We start from the raw sequence: 13,373 nt of genomic DNA, 5'->3' as shown, positions 1-13,373 counted from the left end.
AGTAGTTATTTTACCTAAGGAGATAAATCCTTGACCTGGTGCCATGAGTGACAATATAGACCAAATTAACTACTGCCCTTGTTTTCTGCATGTTTTATAAACCAGCCTCATTGAATCTCCAACAAAATGCCAGTTCTGTGTACATCACTGCTAAATATGCTCAGCCTTAATTTTCAGAGTTGAGATGAATCACAATGAGGATTTAAGAACTGTACAAGGCAAATAAACAATTCAGATTGACAAAAATAAAAGCTTAATCCTACTCATTTAAAGAAAAACTTGGACGAGTCCATTCAGTTGGAACCTCCTAATAGCTCAGAGCAACAAAATTCCTTTGTGGCCTTTATAATCCATTTTTAATTTCTGAATAAAATTGGTGACATAAATACCTTGGAGTTACAATCTGCCTTCCTTTCAGAGGGTATCAGACTCCTTCCTATATGGACTCCCCCTCTGTCTTTGCTAAATCCTAGTACAATTCATAAAGGTAAGAATAATTATATTGGTTTTGCAGATAGAGGGGAATTAAGACCCAGAGAGATACAGTTATGTAGGAAAGGGCAGACAGCAGTTATGATCAGCATTGCCTCTTAGTTGTATATTTTTGTGTGGCTCCATGCCACCCTGGGTTTATTTATCTAGAGCTTCTGGACTTTAGTAACATACCTGCTGCTGTCAGGCAATTAAGAGAGAAAAGAAATTTCACGTGTTACCCAGCAACACGTGTCCAAAGTTTGCCCTAAAAATCTCCTGACTCCAGCCTCTGGGCTTAACTCTCTACCTCCCAAACAAGTATTTGGTGAACCTAATCTCCTCCTCAAAATTTCTCCCTCTGTAAGGAGTTCCACAGTCTGGGGAATATAGAAAAGGCTAGAAATGTCCTCTGCCAGCTCTTCCCTGAAAAGGCAGAGTGCAGGAGGTTCCTACTCATCCAATACAAAGAGGAACACTGGAGAGTTAAGTGCTACCCACCCTGCACATTGGTCATCTGCTGGAAGTAAGTCCCCCTTGGCAGCACTGTGGAAAGAGCAAAAGCTTTGAGACAAGACAAAGCTGAGTTCAAGACCTTCCCCTGGTTCTTGCTAGCTGTGGAATCCCCAGCTAGGCTCCTCTAACCTTTTCTCTGTTGATTCCCACATCTGTCAAAGAATGGGTCCTAAGAAAAGGCTTACAGAGAGGCGTTATGAAGATTAACTGAGATCATAGGTTCAAAGCCTAGTAGTTAATTATGCATTCACCATGGTCCCATTAAAAGTGGGAGTGAAGCTGCTATCATCTGCTGAACGCTGTCCTCAAAGGCTGAGAGGGAGCCCACCCAGCTGAGGATCTCTATGCTTTGGGTTTGAGGATCTCTGTTTAAAAGTGGCTACTGGTCAAAATAAGTCCTCCTAGAAGAGGATGGAGGTTTTCCCTGGATGGAAACCAGTGATGAGAATAGAGGGAATGTACACCTGGAGTTGGCCAGACTCCAAAGAGGGAGCTGAGAGTTAACCTCATTCAAAATTCTGCTTTCTCCTCCCCTCCAAATTCCTCCCAGAGTCACGCTTTCTTAAACAAAGTCCCACCAAACTGTCATTTAAAACAACTTCATCAAGAATATCGGCTAGATGGGGGCCGAGTAGTTCCTGGGGAAATACAAGTGACTAAAAAGCATTACGACCAGTTTCAATAGCCTTCAGAACCTGGAAAATGAGAATTCAAATGAAAAGATATCTCAAGAGGTCTTAAAATGGGGAGGGAGGTGGTGAGAATAGTTGCTAAGCAAACATACCTTTGTTTTCATAAAATATTAATATTTAACACTGGTAATTGTTTACTATACTTCAACTCATACATAATTCAAATTTTTAAATACTATAATAATGGAGTGTACCAACAAACATGCCTATACTTTTTCCCTAAAAATAGTGTACCAAAACACAAACAGGAATCACATGACCAGTGTGGGAGGGAAATGAAAGAGAGAAGCAGGCAAAGGAGTGCAGGTTCCCTCGAGGTCTCTCCCAGTGGATGACGGAGGACTGAATCTATAAGGACACAGCCCTTTCCTTGCCCATTCCTCACTGAGTGCCAACAACTTGCAGAGTGCTAGTTTCTTTTTCTCCTTCCTTCCTCCCTCAGCACAGACTTAAATAAGTCCAAATCAAAATGGCATTTAGATCAAAACATTAGAAATGTATTGAGACATCTCAAATCACACATAGATCAAAGTATATGAAGTAATATATTTTCTGGATCCCCTCCGGATTGTCATCAAAATAATGAAGGAGCCATTTCCCATCTCCCACAGTAATTCCACCATAATCACAATGCTGTTACATGTCTGCCTTTGCTAAATTGGGATTTGTGAAGTTAAGAGCAGAAATGAGTGCACTCTGAGAGGTGGGGGTGCAGCTGAATGATTGATCACTTGCCTACCATGCTCAAGGCCTGGGTTCAATCCCTAATCCCTAATCCCACACAGAAAGGAAGGAACAAAGGCAGGTAGAAGGGAGGGAAACAGGGAAAAGGACAGAAAGAGAGGGAAGAAGGAAGAAATGGATGTACTGTGGACCTCCAGAGTTTCAGAAAAACAAACTTGAATCATTTAGGCATTACTAGTAAATGACCAAAAGCTAAAACTCATTCCCTTGCCACCTATTCCTCAATAGCAAAATGTCACCCAGCCTACTAGGAAAGTCTTTCCTAATTCTGTCAATCTTATGGATATGGATATATATCTATAATTGATATCATTCTGTGGGCTTTTAATCAGCAGGAGATGTTTTAGATCCATAAAAAAGAAAAGAACATTAAAATTACAAAAATGAGGCTACATTCTTGGCCCATTGCTCTTTAATATGAGCTTGGCAATCTCACTATCACTGAGATCTATAAAGTAGGCATGCCTGCAAATGTTTGTAGTTGGTAGTTAGACATGGTGATGAAATGAGATGATTACAGCCCCTCAACATTTTAATCAACAAGTCATTTGATGACCATAGAGAAAATAATGACCCCTGGCTCTTGTCTGAATGCTTTCTATGGTACTATTTTGTAATTGAGTAGTAAAAGTGAATCAAAAAAGACAAGGCATCATGTCACACAGTTGAAGTGTCTTTGACCACAGCAGAGGAGAGCGTGAAGAAGCAATGGAGATGAGGAGGGCCTGAACCTGGAGCCAGCTCCAGCTCAGGTTTTCATGGAACACATTGGAATTTGTGGAGATGACTGTGGTTTCCACTGAGGCATGAAGAGTCAATAACCTCAACATTCTCGTACCAAGGAGATATACATTCCAGAGAGACACCAGACTGGCTTGAGAAATGGGAAAGCATAGGAAAGCATCTAATACGAACCATGCTTTGGTCAAGTTCTCTCAGGGCAAGAAGGCTTGCACCCTGATTATGCCACGTCCATAAAGGTTTTCACTAAGCAGGCTAGACCCTTTGGTGACCAATGAGAGGTTGAAGAGGATGGATGTGCAGGAATATTTGTCGTGATATTGAAGCCCTACATAACACTGTCAGAAAACAAAGTAGAAAAAGCTCAAAAATATTTTTGAGCTATTTTTTTTACTTGAACTACCACAAAATGTTGAAGTGATAGAACATATAAAAGAATGTTTAGACCAGTCTTGGCTAAACTGAAATAATAAATCTCAATCCTTGAACAGGAATATTAAGTTGTGTGACTTGAAAAATGTTGGGCACAGATCTCTAAACAGGTTTCTATTTGAACAACAACCTAACTTTTCAGTTTTGAAATTAATTATGTAGGAGTTCAGTAAATGATCCCCAAATACTTTTCACTGATTAACTTCTTTCACTGAAAGTGAGTTCTTCAGAAACATAGAGAATGTGTGCTGTGCCCTCCTCAAACTCTAAATCCAGTGTGGTAAAATTAATTACCAAATTACTAAAATTACATATTCTGAGTAGATAACACAGTTTCTTTTCGTAAGCTAGCTACATGCAGTCAAATGGCATCTTCTGGGGAACAAGAAACATTTTATGTGGTTGGGTGCTTAATGGCATGAAGACCCTTGCATATCCCTTTTCACAATAACAACACCATCATTTCTGAGTTAATTCCAGGTCCAAGACTCTATCTTTATTGATGAGATTTGGCTGAGAAATCCTTACATTCCTTCCTTAATTCTTCCTTTGCTATTTCTTTGTGTGACTAAATAACTATATTTCTGGGACATATTGTCTCTAATTTTGTATGAATACTTTAAATTAGGTTAAAGTCAAGATCTTTGGGCCTGAGAGGCATTCAATCCATGTAAAAAAAAAATCTTTCCTTTGGTTTTCTCTCATTAATTACATATTGATTTCCCAATTCAACTCTCAGACGAAATCTTATGTTCTTTTTTTCCAGATTATGGCAGCCTGAAGCTATTTTAGGAACTGAGGACTGGGTTCAATGGAAAAAGAATGCTGCTGACCATGGTCCTGAACATTTTCCATACCAAGAAATGGTTGTCTCCAGATAAATCCAAACCCAGTGCATAGAAAGAAAGTAAAGGGGAATTGGGGAACAGAGAGTGAGAAACATGGTGAGATGGAAAGAAAGAGAGTAGAGAGAGAGAGACAGCCCCTGATAGATTTCTAGTGAGGCTTATTTGATATGATTTTCAATTAAGGAAAAAAATAACAAAAATGCCAATGATAAAACAACTTAAGTAGAGATTTATATAATGCTTGTGCTTGATACTTGCTAAGTACTTTACTTCCATCACCTGTGAAGTGCTTAGTCCCACATATTTCCATTTTATTTATGAGAATACTGAGGCTGAGAGAAATTAAGTAATTTTCCAAATTAAGTAATTTTAGGCCCTGAGGTTAAGTTGCAAAGCGGGGACACAGTCCTAAGCAGATTTATTCTAAACACTCTCTGTTCGCAATGAAAATAAAGCTCCCCCACTGTCATTCCCAGTTACTGTAAGAGGACAATTTCCATTTCTCCCCAGTGATGCCATGTATTTATTCTGACCAAACAACTCTCATTTCTCTTTATTTTATTCTTGGTTGCTCACAAACATTCTTTCCACATAAATCATTAGCATTTTCTTCAAGAAATGAAACCACTAAAATTTTGACCAAATGCTTCTCTGACCAAAGGGATTTCACATCTAACCAAATCTGTCATGGTTTGGCTATGAAGTGCCCTCTGAAAACCTCATGTCACAATGTAGGAATGCTCAGAGATGAAATGATTAGTTTATGAGAGCTGTAACCTCATCAGTGGATTAATTCATCTTATGAATTAATAATTTGAATGAATTACTGGGAGGTAACCATAGGTAGGTGGGGTATGGCTGAAAGTGAATCCTTGGGGGAATGGCTTGAGAGCTCATATTTTGTCCCTGGATCCTCCTGTGTGTGTCCCCCCACCACCCCAGCTGCCGTGAGCTGAGCAGCTTTCCTCTGCTGCACCCTTGAACCATAATGTGCTCTCTTACTTTACAACTAGAGCAGTGAAGTTGATCAACCATGAACAGAGGCTTCTGAAACCATAAACCCAAAATAAACTTTGGCTCTTCTAGTTGTTTTTGTCAGGTATTTTAGTCACAGTAATGAAAAACTAACACAGAAATTAGTACTGAAAAGTGGGGTCATTGTGACGAACCTGAGCATGTGTTTCAGAAGCATTTGGAACTGGTTTGAAGCAGGAGTTTGGGAAAATTTGGAGATAAAAGCACGAGAACTCTTAGAATGTTGTAAGCAAAGCTTAATGAGAAATTCTGTCGGGATTTCACAAGATCAGAAGGTAAATAAGAATGTAAACTGTATTGAGGGCAATTGGTATTACATTCTGGCAAAGAACTTTTGTACAGTTAGCTCCCTTGTCCTGAGATTTTCTGTGACTCTGAACTTAAAAGTGATGGACTACTTAACCAGAAAAAAAAAAGAAAATTCAAGGCATTATATCATTCAGACTTTGCCATGGGTATTGTTGGCAGTCTTTAACCAGACTTGCTATCATAATCAGGAGCAGAAAACAGGGAAGAAATATTTGAAAAAACTCACAGTTGTGCCAGAGAACAAACGTGAAATTGAGGCCAAGGAAGTTATGGTTGCTAAAGAGATTTATGCCACCAAATAGAAGCTAAATATTTTGAATAAAAACAATAAGGAAGATGTTTGAAGGCACTTCAGGCACCACCAATACCAACACATATTACAGGTTCAAGGATATAAAAATGGAAGCTCCTTTAAGAGATCATATGAGCACCCTGTTTGCACAGAATGCCTAGAAATTTGTTCCATTTAAATATTTTCTTAATTTTTATTTATGCTAACTTTAGGAAGGTAATTAAATGTGACTTTATTAGAAGTACATGTTGGAAAACTCTGGAATTAGGAAATCTGTGTTTTTGTCATATTTCTTTCCAAGCACATCTGTGGCCTATATCAATTATGATTTTCTCCTCTGATGGTGAAAACATTCCAATTTTTTAAAAAAAATATTCATTTATTCTAATTTGTTTTACATGAAAGCAGAATGCATTCAATTCATATTAGAGCACAATTTTTCATGTCTCTGTACAAAAAGTAGAGTCACACCATTTGTGTCTTCATACATGAACTTATGGTAATGATATCCATCTCATTCCACCATCTTTCTTGTCCCCATACCTCCTCACCTTCCCTCCCTCCCCTTTGCCCTATCTAAAGTTCCTCCATTCCTCCCATGTTCTCCACCCTGTCCATCCCCATTATGAATCAGCATCCACACATCAGATAAAACATTCTTTTTTTTTAGGTTGGCTTACTTCACGTAACATAATATTCTCTAACTCCATCAATTTATCTGCAAATGCCATCATTTTATTTTCTTTTAATGCTGAGTAGTATTGCATTGTGTATACATACCACATTTTCTTTATCCATTCATCTACTGAAGGGCATTTAGGTTGGTTCCACAATTTAGATATTGTAAATTGTGCTGCTATAAACGTTGATGTGGCTGCATCACTGTAGTATGCTGTTTTTAAGTCCTTTGGGTATAAACCAAGGAGTGGGATAGCGGGATCAAGTGGTGGTTTCATTCCAAGTATTCCAAGGAGTCTCCATACTGCTTTCCAGATCGATTGCACCAATTTGCACTCCCAATGGCAATGTATTAGTGTGCCTTTCCCCCCACATCCTCGACAACACTTATTGTTGTTTGTATTTTTAATAGCTGCCATTCTGACTAGAGGGAGATGAAATCTTAGAGTAGTTTTGATTTGCCTTTCCCTGATTACTAGATACGTTGAACATTTTTTCATACATTTGTTGACTGTATATCATCTTCTGAGAAGTGTCTGTTCAGTTCCTAGGCTCTTTTATTGATTGGGTTATTTGGGGGTTTTGGTGTTACAATTTTTTTTTTTGAGTTTTTATATATACTTGAGATTAGTGCTGTCTCTGATGTATGTGTAGTAAAAATTTGTTCCCATTCGATAGGCTCTCTAATCACCTCACTGATTGTTTCTTAGGCTAAGAAGAAGCTTTTTAGTTTGAATCCATCCCATTTATTGATTCTTGATTTTATTTCTTATGCTATTGGAGTCTTATTAAGGAAGTTGGGGCCTAAGCAAACGTGATGGAGATTTGGACCTACTTTTTCTTCTACTAGGCTCATGGTCTCTGGTCTAATTCCTAGGTCTTTGATACACTTTGAGTTGAGTTTTGTGCATGGTGAGAGATAGGGCTTAATTTCACTTTGTTCTATATGGATTTCCAGGTCTGCCAGCTCCATTTGTTGAAAAGGCTATCTTTTCTTCAATATATGTTTTGGGCACCTTTGTATAATATGAGATAACTGTATTTAAGTGGGTTTGTATCTGAGTCCTCTATTCTGTACCATTGGTCTACAAGTCTATTTTGGTACCAATACATGCCATTTTTGTTACTATTGCTCTATAGTATAGTTTAAGGTCTGGTTTAGTGATACTACTACCTGATTTACTCTTCTTGCTAAGGATTGCTTTAGCAATTCTGGGTCTCTTGTTTTTCCACATGAATTTCATGACTGTTATTTCTATTTCTATGAGGAATATCATTGGGAGTTTGATTGGAATTGCATTAAATCTGTATAGTGCTTTGGGTAATACAGTCACTTTGATAATATCAATTCTTCCTATTTAAGAACACAGAAGATCTTTCCATCTTCTAAGATCTTTAATTTCTTTCTTTAGAGTTCTGCAGTTTTCGTTGTAAATGTCTTCCACCTATTTCATTAAGCCGATTCCCAAGTTTTTTTGATTTTTGGGGTTTTTTTTAATTATTGTTCTGATTTTTATTATTTTTCTTATGCATAGTTTGGGTTGAATTTACTCTACTTTCTTTTTTTTTATTGTTGGTCGTTCAAAACATTACATAGTTCTTAATACATCATATTTCACAGTTTGATTCAAGTGGGTTATGAACTCCCAATTTTACCCCGTATACAGATTGCTGAATCACATCAGTTACCTTCCATTGATTGACAAATTGCCTTTCTAGTGTCTGATGTATTCTGCTGTCTGTCCTATTCTCCACTATCCCCCCTCCCCTCCCCACCCCTCCCCTTTTCTCTCTCTACCCCTTCTACTGTAAATCATTTCTTCGATTTGTATTATCTTGTCTTACCCCTCCTTTCCTCTTATATGTCATTTTGTATAACCCTGAGGATCGCCTTCCATTTCCATGTGGTTTCCCTTCTCACTCCCTTTCCCTCCCACCTCTCATCCCTGTTTAATGTAAATCTTCTTCTCAAACTTTCGTCCCTACCCTGTCCTTGTTTACTCCCCTTATATCAAAGGGGTTATTTGGTATTTATTTTTTAAAGATTGACTAGCTTCACTTAGCATAATCTGCTCTAATGCCATCCATTTCCCTCCAAATTCTATGATTTTGTCATTTTTTAATGCAGAGTAATACTCCATTGTGTATAAATGCCACATGTTTTTTTATCCATTCATCTATTGAAGGGCATCTAGGCTGATTCCACAATCTTGCTATCGTGAATTGTGCTGCTATGAACATCGATGTAGCAGTGTCCCTGTAGCATGCTCTTATTAGGTCTTTAGGGAATAGAGCGAGAAGGGGAATAGCTGGGTCAAATGGTGGTTCCATTCCCAGCTTTCCAAGAAATCTCCATACTGCTTTCCAAATTGGCTGCACCAATTTGCAGTCCCACCAGCAATGAACAAGAGTGCCCTTTTCCCCGCATCCTCTCCAGCACTTATTATTGTTTGACTTTCTAATGGCTGCCAATCTTACTGGGGTGAGATGGTATCTTAGGGTAGTTTTGATTTGCATTTCTCTGACTGCTAGCGATGGTGAGCATTTTTTCATGTACTTATTGATTGATTGTATGTCCTCCTCTGAGAAGTGTCTGTTCAGGTCCTTGGCCCATTTATTGATTGGGTTATTTGTTATCTTATTGTCTAATTTTTTGAGTTCTTTGTATATTCTGGTTATTAGGGCTCTATCTGAAGTGTGTGGAGTAAAGATTTGTTCCCAGGATGTAGGCTCCCTGTTTATCTCTCTTATTGTTTCTTTTGCTGAGAAAAAACTTTTTAGTTTGAGTAAGTCCCATTTGTTGATTCTATTTGTTAACTTTTGCGCTATGGGTGTCCTATTGAGGAATTTGGAGCCCAATCCCACAGTATGTAGATCATAACCTACTTTTTCTTCTATCAGATGCCCTGTCTCTGATTTAATATCAAGCTCCTTGATCCATTTTGAGTTAACTTTTGTGCATGGCGAGAGATAGGGATTTAGATTCATTTTGATGCAAATGGATTTCCAGTTTTCCCAGCACCATTTGTTGAAGATGCTATCCTTCCTCCATTGCATGCTTTTAGCCCCTTTATCAAATATAAGATAGTTGTAATTTTGTGGGTTGGTTACTGTGTCCTCTATTCTGTACCATTGGTCCACCCGCCTGTTTTGATACCAGTACCATGCTGTTTTTGTTACTATTGCTCTGTAGTATAGTTTGAAGTCTGGTATCGCTATACCGCCTGATTCACACTTCCTGCTTAGCATTGTTTTTGCTATTCTGGGTCTTTTATTATTCCATATGAATTTCATGATTCTTTTATCTATTTCTACAAGAAATGCTGCTGGGATTTTGATTGGCATTGCATTGAACTTATAGAGAACTTTTGGTAATATCGCCATTTTGATGATGTTAGTTCTGCCTATCCATGAGCAGGGTATATTTTTCCATCTTCTAAGGTCTTCTTCTATGTCTTTCTTTAGGGTTCTGTAATTTTCATTGTATAAATCTTTCACCTCTTTTGTTAGGTTGATTCCCAAGTATTTTATTTTTTGGGGGGATATTGTGAATGGAGTAGTTGTCCTCATTTCCGTTTCAGAGGATTTGTCGCTCATATACAGGAATGCCTTTGATTTATGCGTGTTGATCTTATATCCTGCCACTTTGCTGAATTCATTTATTAGCTCTAAAAGCTTCTTTGTAGACCCTTTTGGGTCTGCTAGGTATAGAATCATATCATCTGCAAATAGTGATAATTTAAGTTCTTCTTTTCCTATTTTTATGCCTTTAATTTCTTTTGTCTGTCTAATTGCTCTGGCCAGTGTTTCGAGGACTATGTTGAACAGAAGTGGTGAGAGAGGGCATCCCTGTCTTGTACCAGATCTTAGAGGGAATGCCTTCAATTTTTCTCCATTCAGAATGATGCTGGCCTGTGGCTTATCATAGATTGCTTTTACAATGTTGAGGTATGATCCTGTTATCCCTAATTTTTCTAGCGTTTTGAACATAAAGGGATGCTGTACTTTGTCGAATGCTTTTTCTGCATCTACTGAGATGATCATATGGTTCTTATTTTTAAGTCTATTGATGTGGTGAATAACATTTATTGATTTCCGTATATTAAACCAGCCTTGCATCCCAGGGATGAATCCTACTTGATCATGAAGTATAATTTTTTTGATATGTATTTGAATCCGATTCGCCAGAATTTTATTGAGGATTTTTGCGTCAAGGTTCATTAGAGATATTGGTCTGTAGTTTTCCTTCTTTGAAGTGTCTTTGTCTGGTTTCGGAATCAGGGTGATGTTGGCCTCGTAGAATGAATTTGGAAGTTCTCCCTCTTTTTCTATTTCCTGAAATAGCTTGAAAAGTATTGGTGTTAGTTCCTCTTTAAAGGTTTTGTAAAACTCTGCTGTATACCCATCCGGTCCTGGGCTTTTCTTAGTTGGTAGTCTTTTGATGGTTTCTTCTATTTCCTCTATTGTTATTGGTCTGTTTAGGTTGTCTATATCCTCCTGGCTCAATCTGGGCAGATCATAAGACTCAAGGAATTTATCTGTGCCTTCACTATCTTCTATTTTATTGGAGTATAAGGATTCAAAGTAATTTCTGATTATCTTCTGTATTTCTGAAGTGTCTGTTGTGATATTGCCTTTTTCATCCGGTATGCTAGTAATTTGGGTTCTCTCTCTTCTTCTCTTCGTTAGCATGGCTAAGGGTCTGTCAATTTTATTTATTTTTTCAAAGAACCAGCTTTTTGTTTTGTCAATTTTTTCAATTGTTTCTTTTGTTTCAATTTCATTAATTTCAGCTCTGATTTTAATTATTTCTTGCCTTCTACTTCTTTTGCTGTTGTTTTGCTCTTCTTTTTCCAAGATTTTGAGATGAAGTATGAGATCATTTATTTGTTGGTTTTTTCCTTTTTTGAGGAATGAACTCCAAGCAATGAATTTTCCTCTTAGAACTGCTTTCAATGTGTCCCATAGATTCCGATATGTTGTGTCTGTGTTTTCATTTAACTCTAGGAATTTTTTAATTTCCTCCTTGATGTCTTCTAAAACCCATTGATCACTCAGCAACCTATTGTTCATTCTCCAGGTGATGCTTGATTTTTCCTTTCTTCTTTTATCATTGATTTTCAGTTTCATTCCATTATGATCAGATAAGATGCATGGTATTATCTCTACCCCTTTGTATTGTCTAAGAGTTGCCCTGTGACATAGTATATGGTCTATTTTTGAGAAGGTTCCATGTGCTGCTGAGAAAAAAGTGTAGCTACTTGATGTTAGGTGGTATAGTCTATATATGTCAATTAAGTCTAGGTTGTTAATTGTGTTATTGAGTTCTATAGTTTCCTTATTTAACTTTTGTTTGGAAGATCTGTCCAGTGGTGAGAGAGGTGTGTTGAAGTCTCCCATGATTATTGTATGGTGGTCTATTAGACTCTTGAACTTGAGAAGAGTTTGCTTGATGAACACTGCTGCACCATTATTTGGGGCATATATATTTATGATTGTTATGTCTTGTTGGTGTATGGTTCCCTTGAGCAGTATGAAGTGTCCTTCTTTATCCCTTTTGATTAGCTTTGGCTTGAAATCTATTTTATTAGATATGAGTATGGACACTCCTGCTTGTTTCCGCGGTCCATATGAGTGATATGATTTTTCCCAATCTTTCACCTTCAGTCTATGTATATCTTTTCCTATCAAATGCATCTCCTGTAGACAGCATATTGTTGGGTCTTTTTTTGTGATCCATTCTACTAGCCTGTGTCTCTTAATTGGTGAGTTTAAGCCATTAACATTTAGGGTTATTATTGAGATATGGTTTGTTCTTCTATCCATATTTGTTTATTGATGTTACTAAACCTGATTTGTTATCCTCTTTGACTACTTTCCCCCCTTTACTGTCTTACCTCCCATTGTTGGTTTTCAATGTTATTTTCCATTTCCTCTTCCTGTAATGTTTTGCCAAGAATTTTTTGAAGAGATGGTTTTCTAGCTGCGAATTCTTTTAACTTTTGTTTATCGTGGAAGGTTTTAATTTCATCTTCTAACCTGAAGCTTAGTTTCGCCGGATACACGATTCTTGGTTGGAGCCCATTGTCTTTCAGTATTTGAAATATGTTATTCTAGGATCTTCTAGCTTTCAGAGTCTGTGTTGAGAGATCAGCTGTTATCCTGATTGGTTTACCCCTAAATGTAATCTGCTTTCTTTCTCTTGCAGCTTTTAAAATTCTCTCCTTATTCTGTATGTTGGACATCTTCATTATAATGTGTCTAGGTGTGGATCTCTTATGATTTTGCACATTCGGCGTCCTGTAGGCTTCTAGGATTTGGGATTCTGTCTCATTCTTCAATTCTGGGAAGTTTTCTCGTATTATTTCACTGAATAGACTGTTTATTCCTTTGGAATGGAGCTCTGTGCCTTCCTGTATCCCAATGACTTTTAAATTTGGTCTTTTGATATTGTCCCATAATTCTTGGATGTTCTGCTCATGGTTTCTTAGCAGACTTGCTGAGCTGTCTATGTTCTTTTCCAGTTGAAATACTTTGTCTTCATTGTCTGATGTTCTCTCTTCTAAGTGATCTACTCTGCTGGTAGTATTCTCAATTGAGTTTTTAAGTTGGTTT

Source organism: Urocitellus parryii, chromosome 7 (genome assembly GCF_045843805.1).
Source record: "Urocitellus parryii isolate mUroPar1 chromosome 7, mUroPar1.hap1, whole genome shotgun sequence".
NCBI classification, from domain to species: domain Eukaryota; kingdom Metazoa; phylum Chordata; class Mammalia; order Rodentia; family Sciuridae; genus Urocitellus; species Urocitellus parryii.
Note: the sequence above shows the minus strand (reverse complement) of the source record.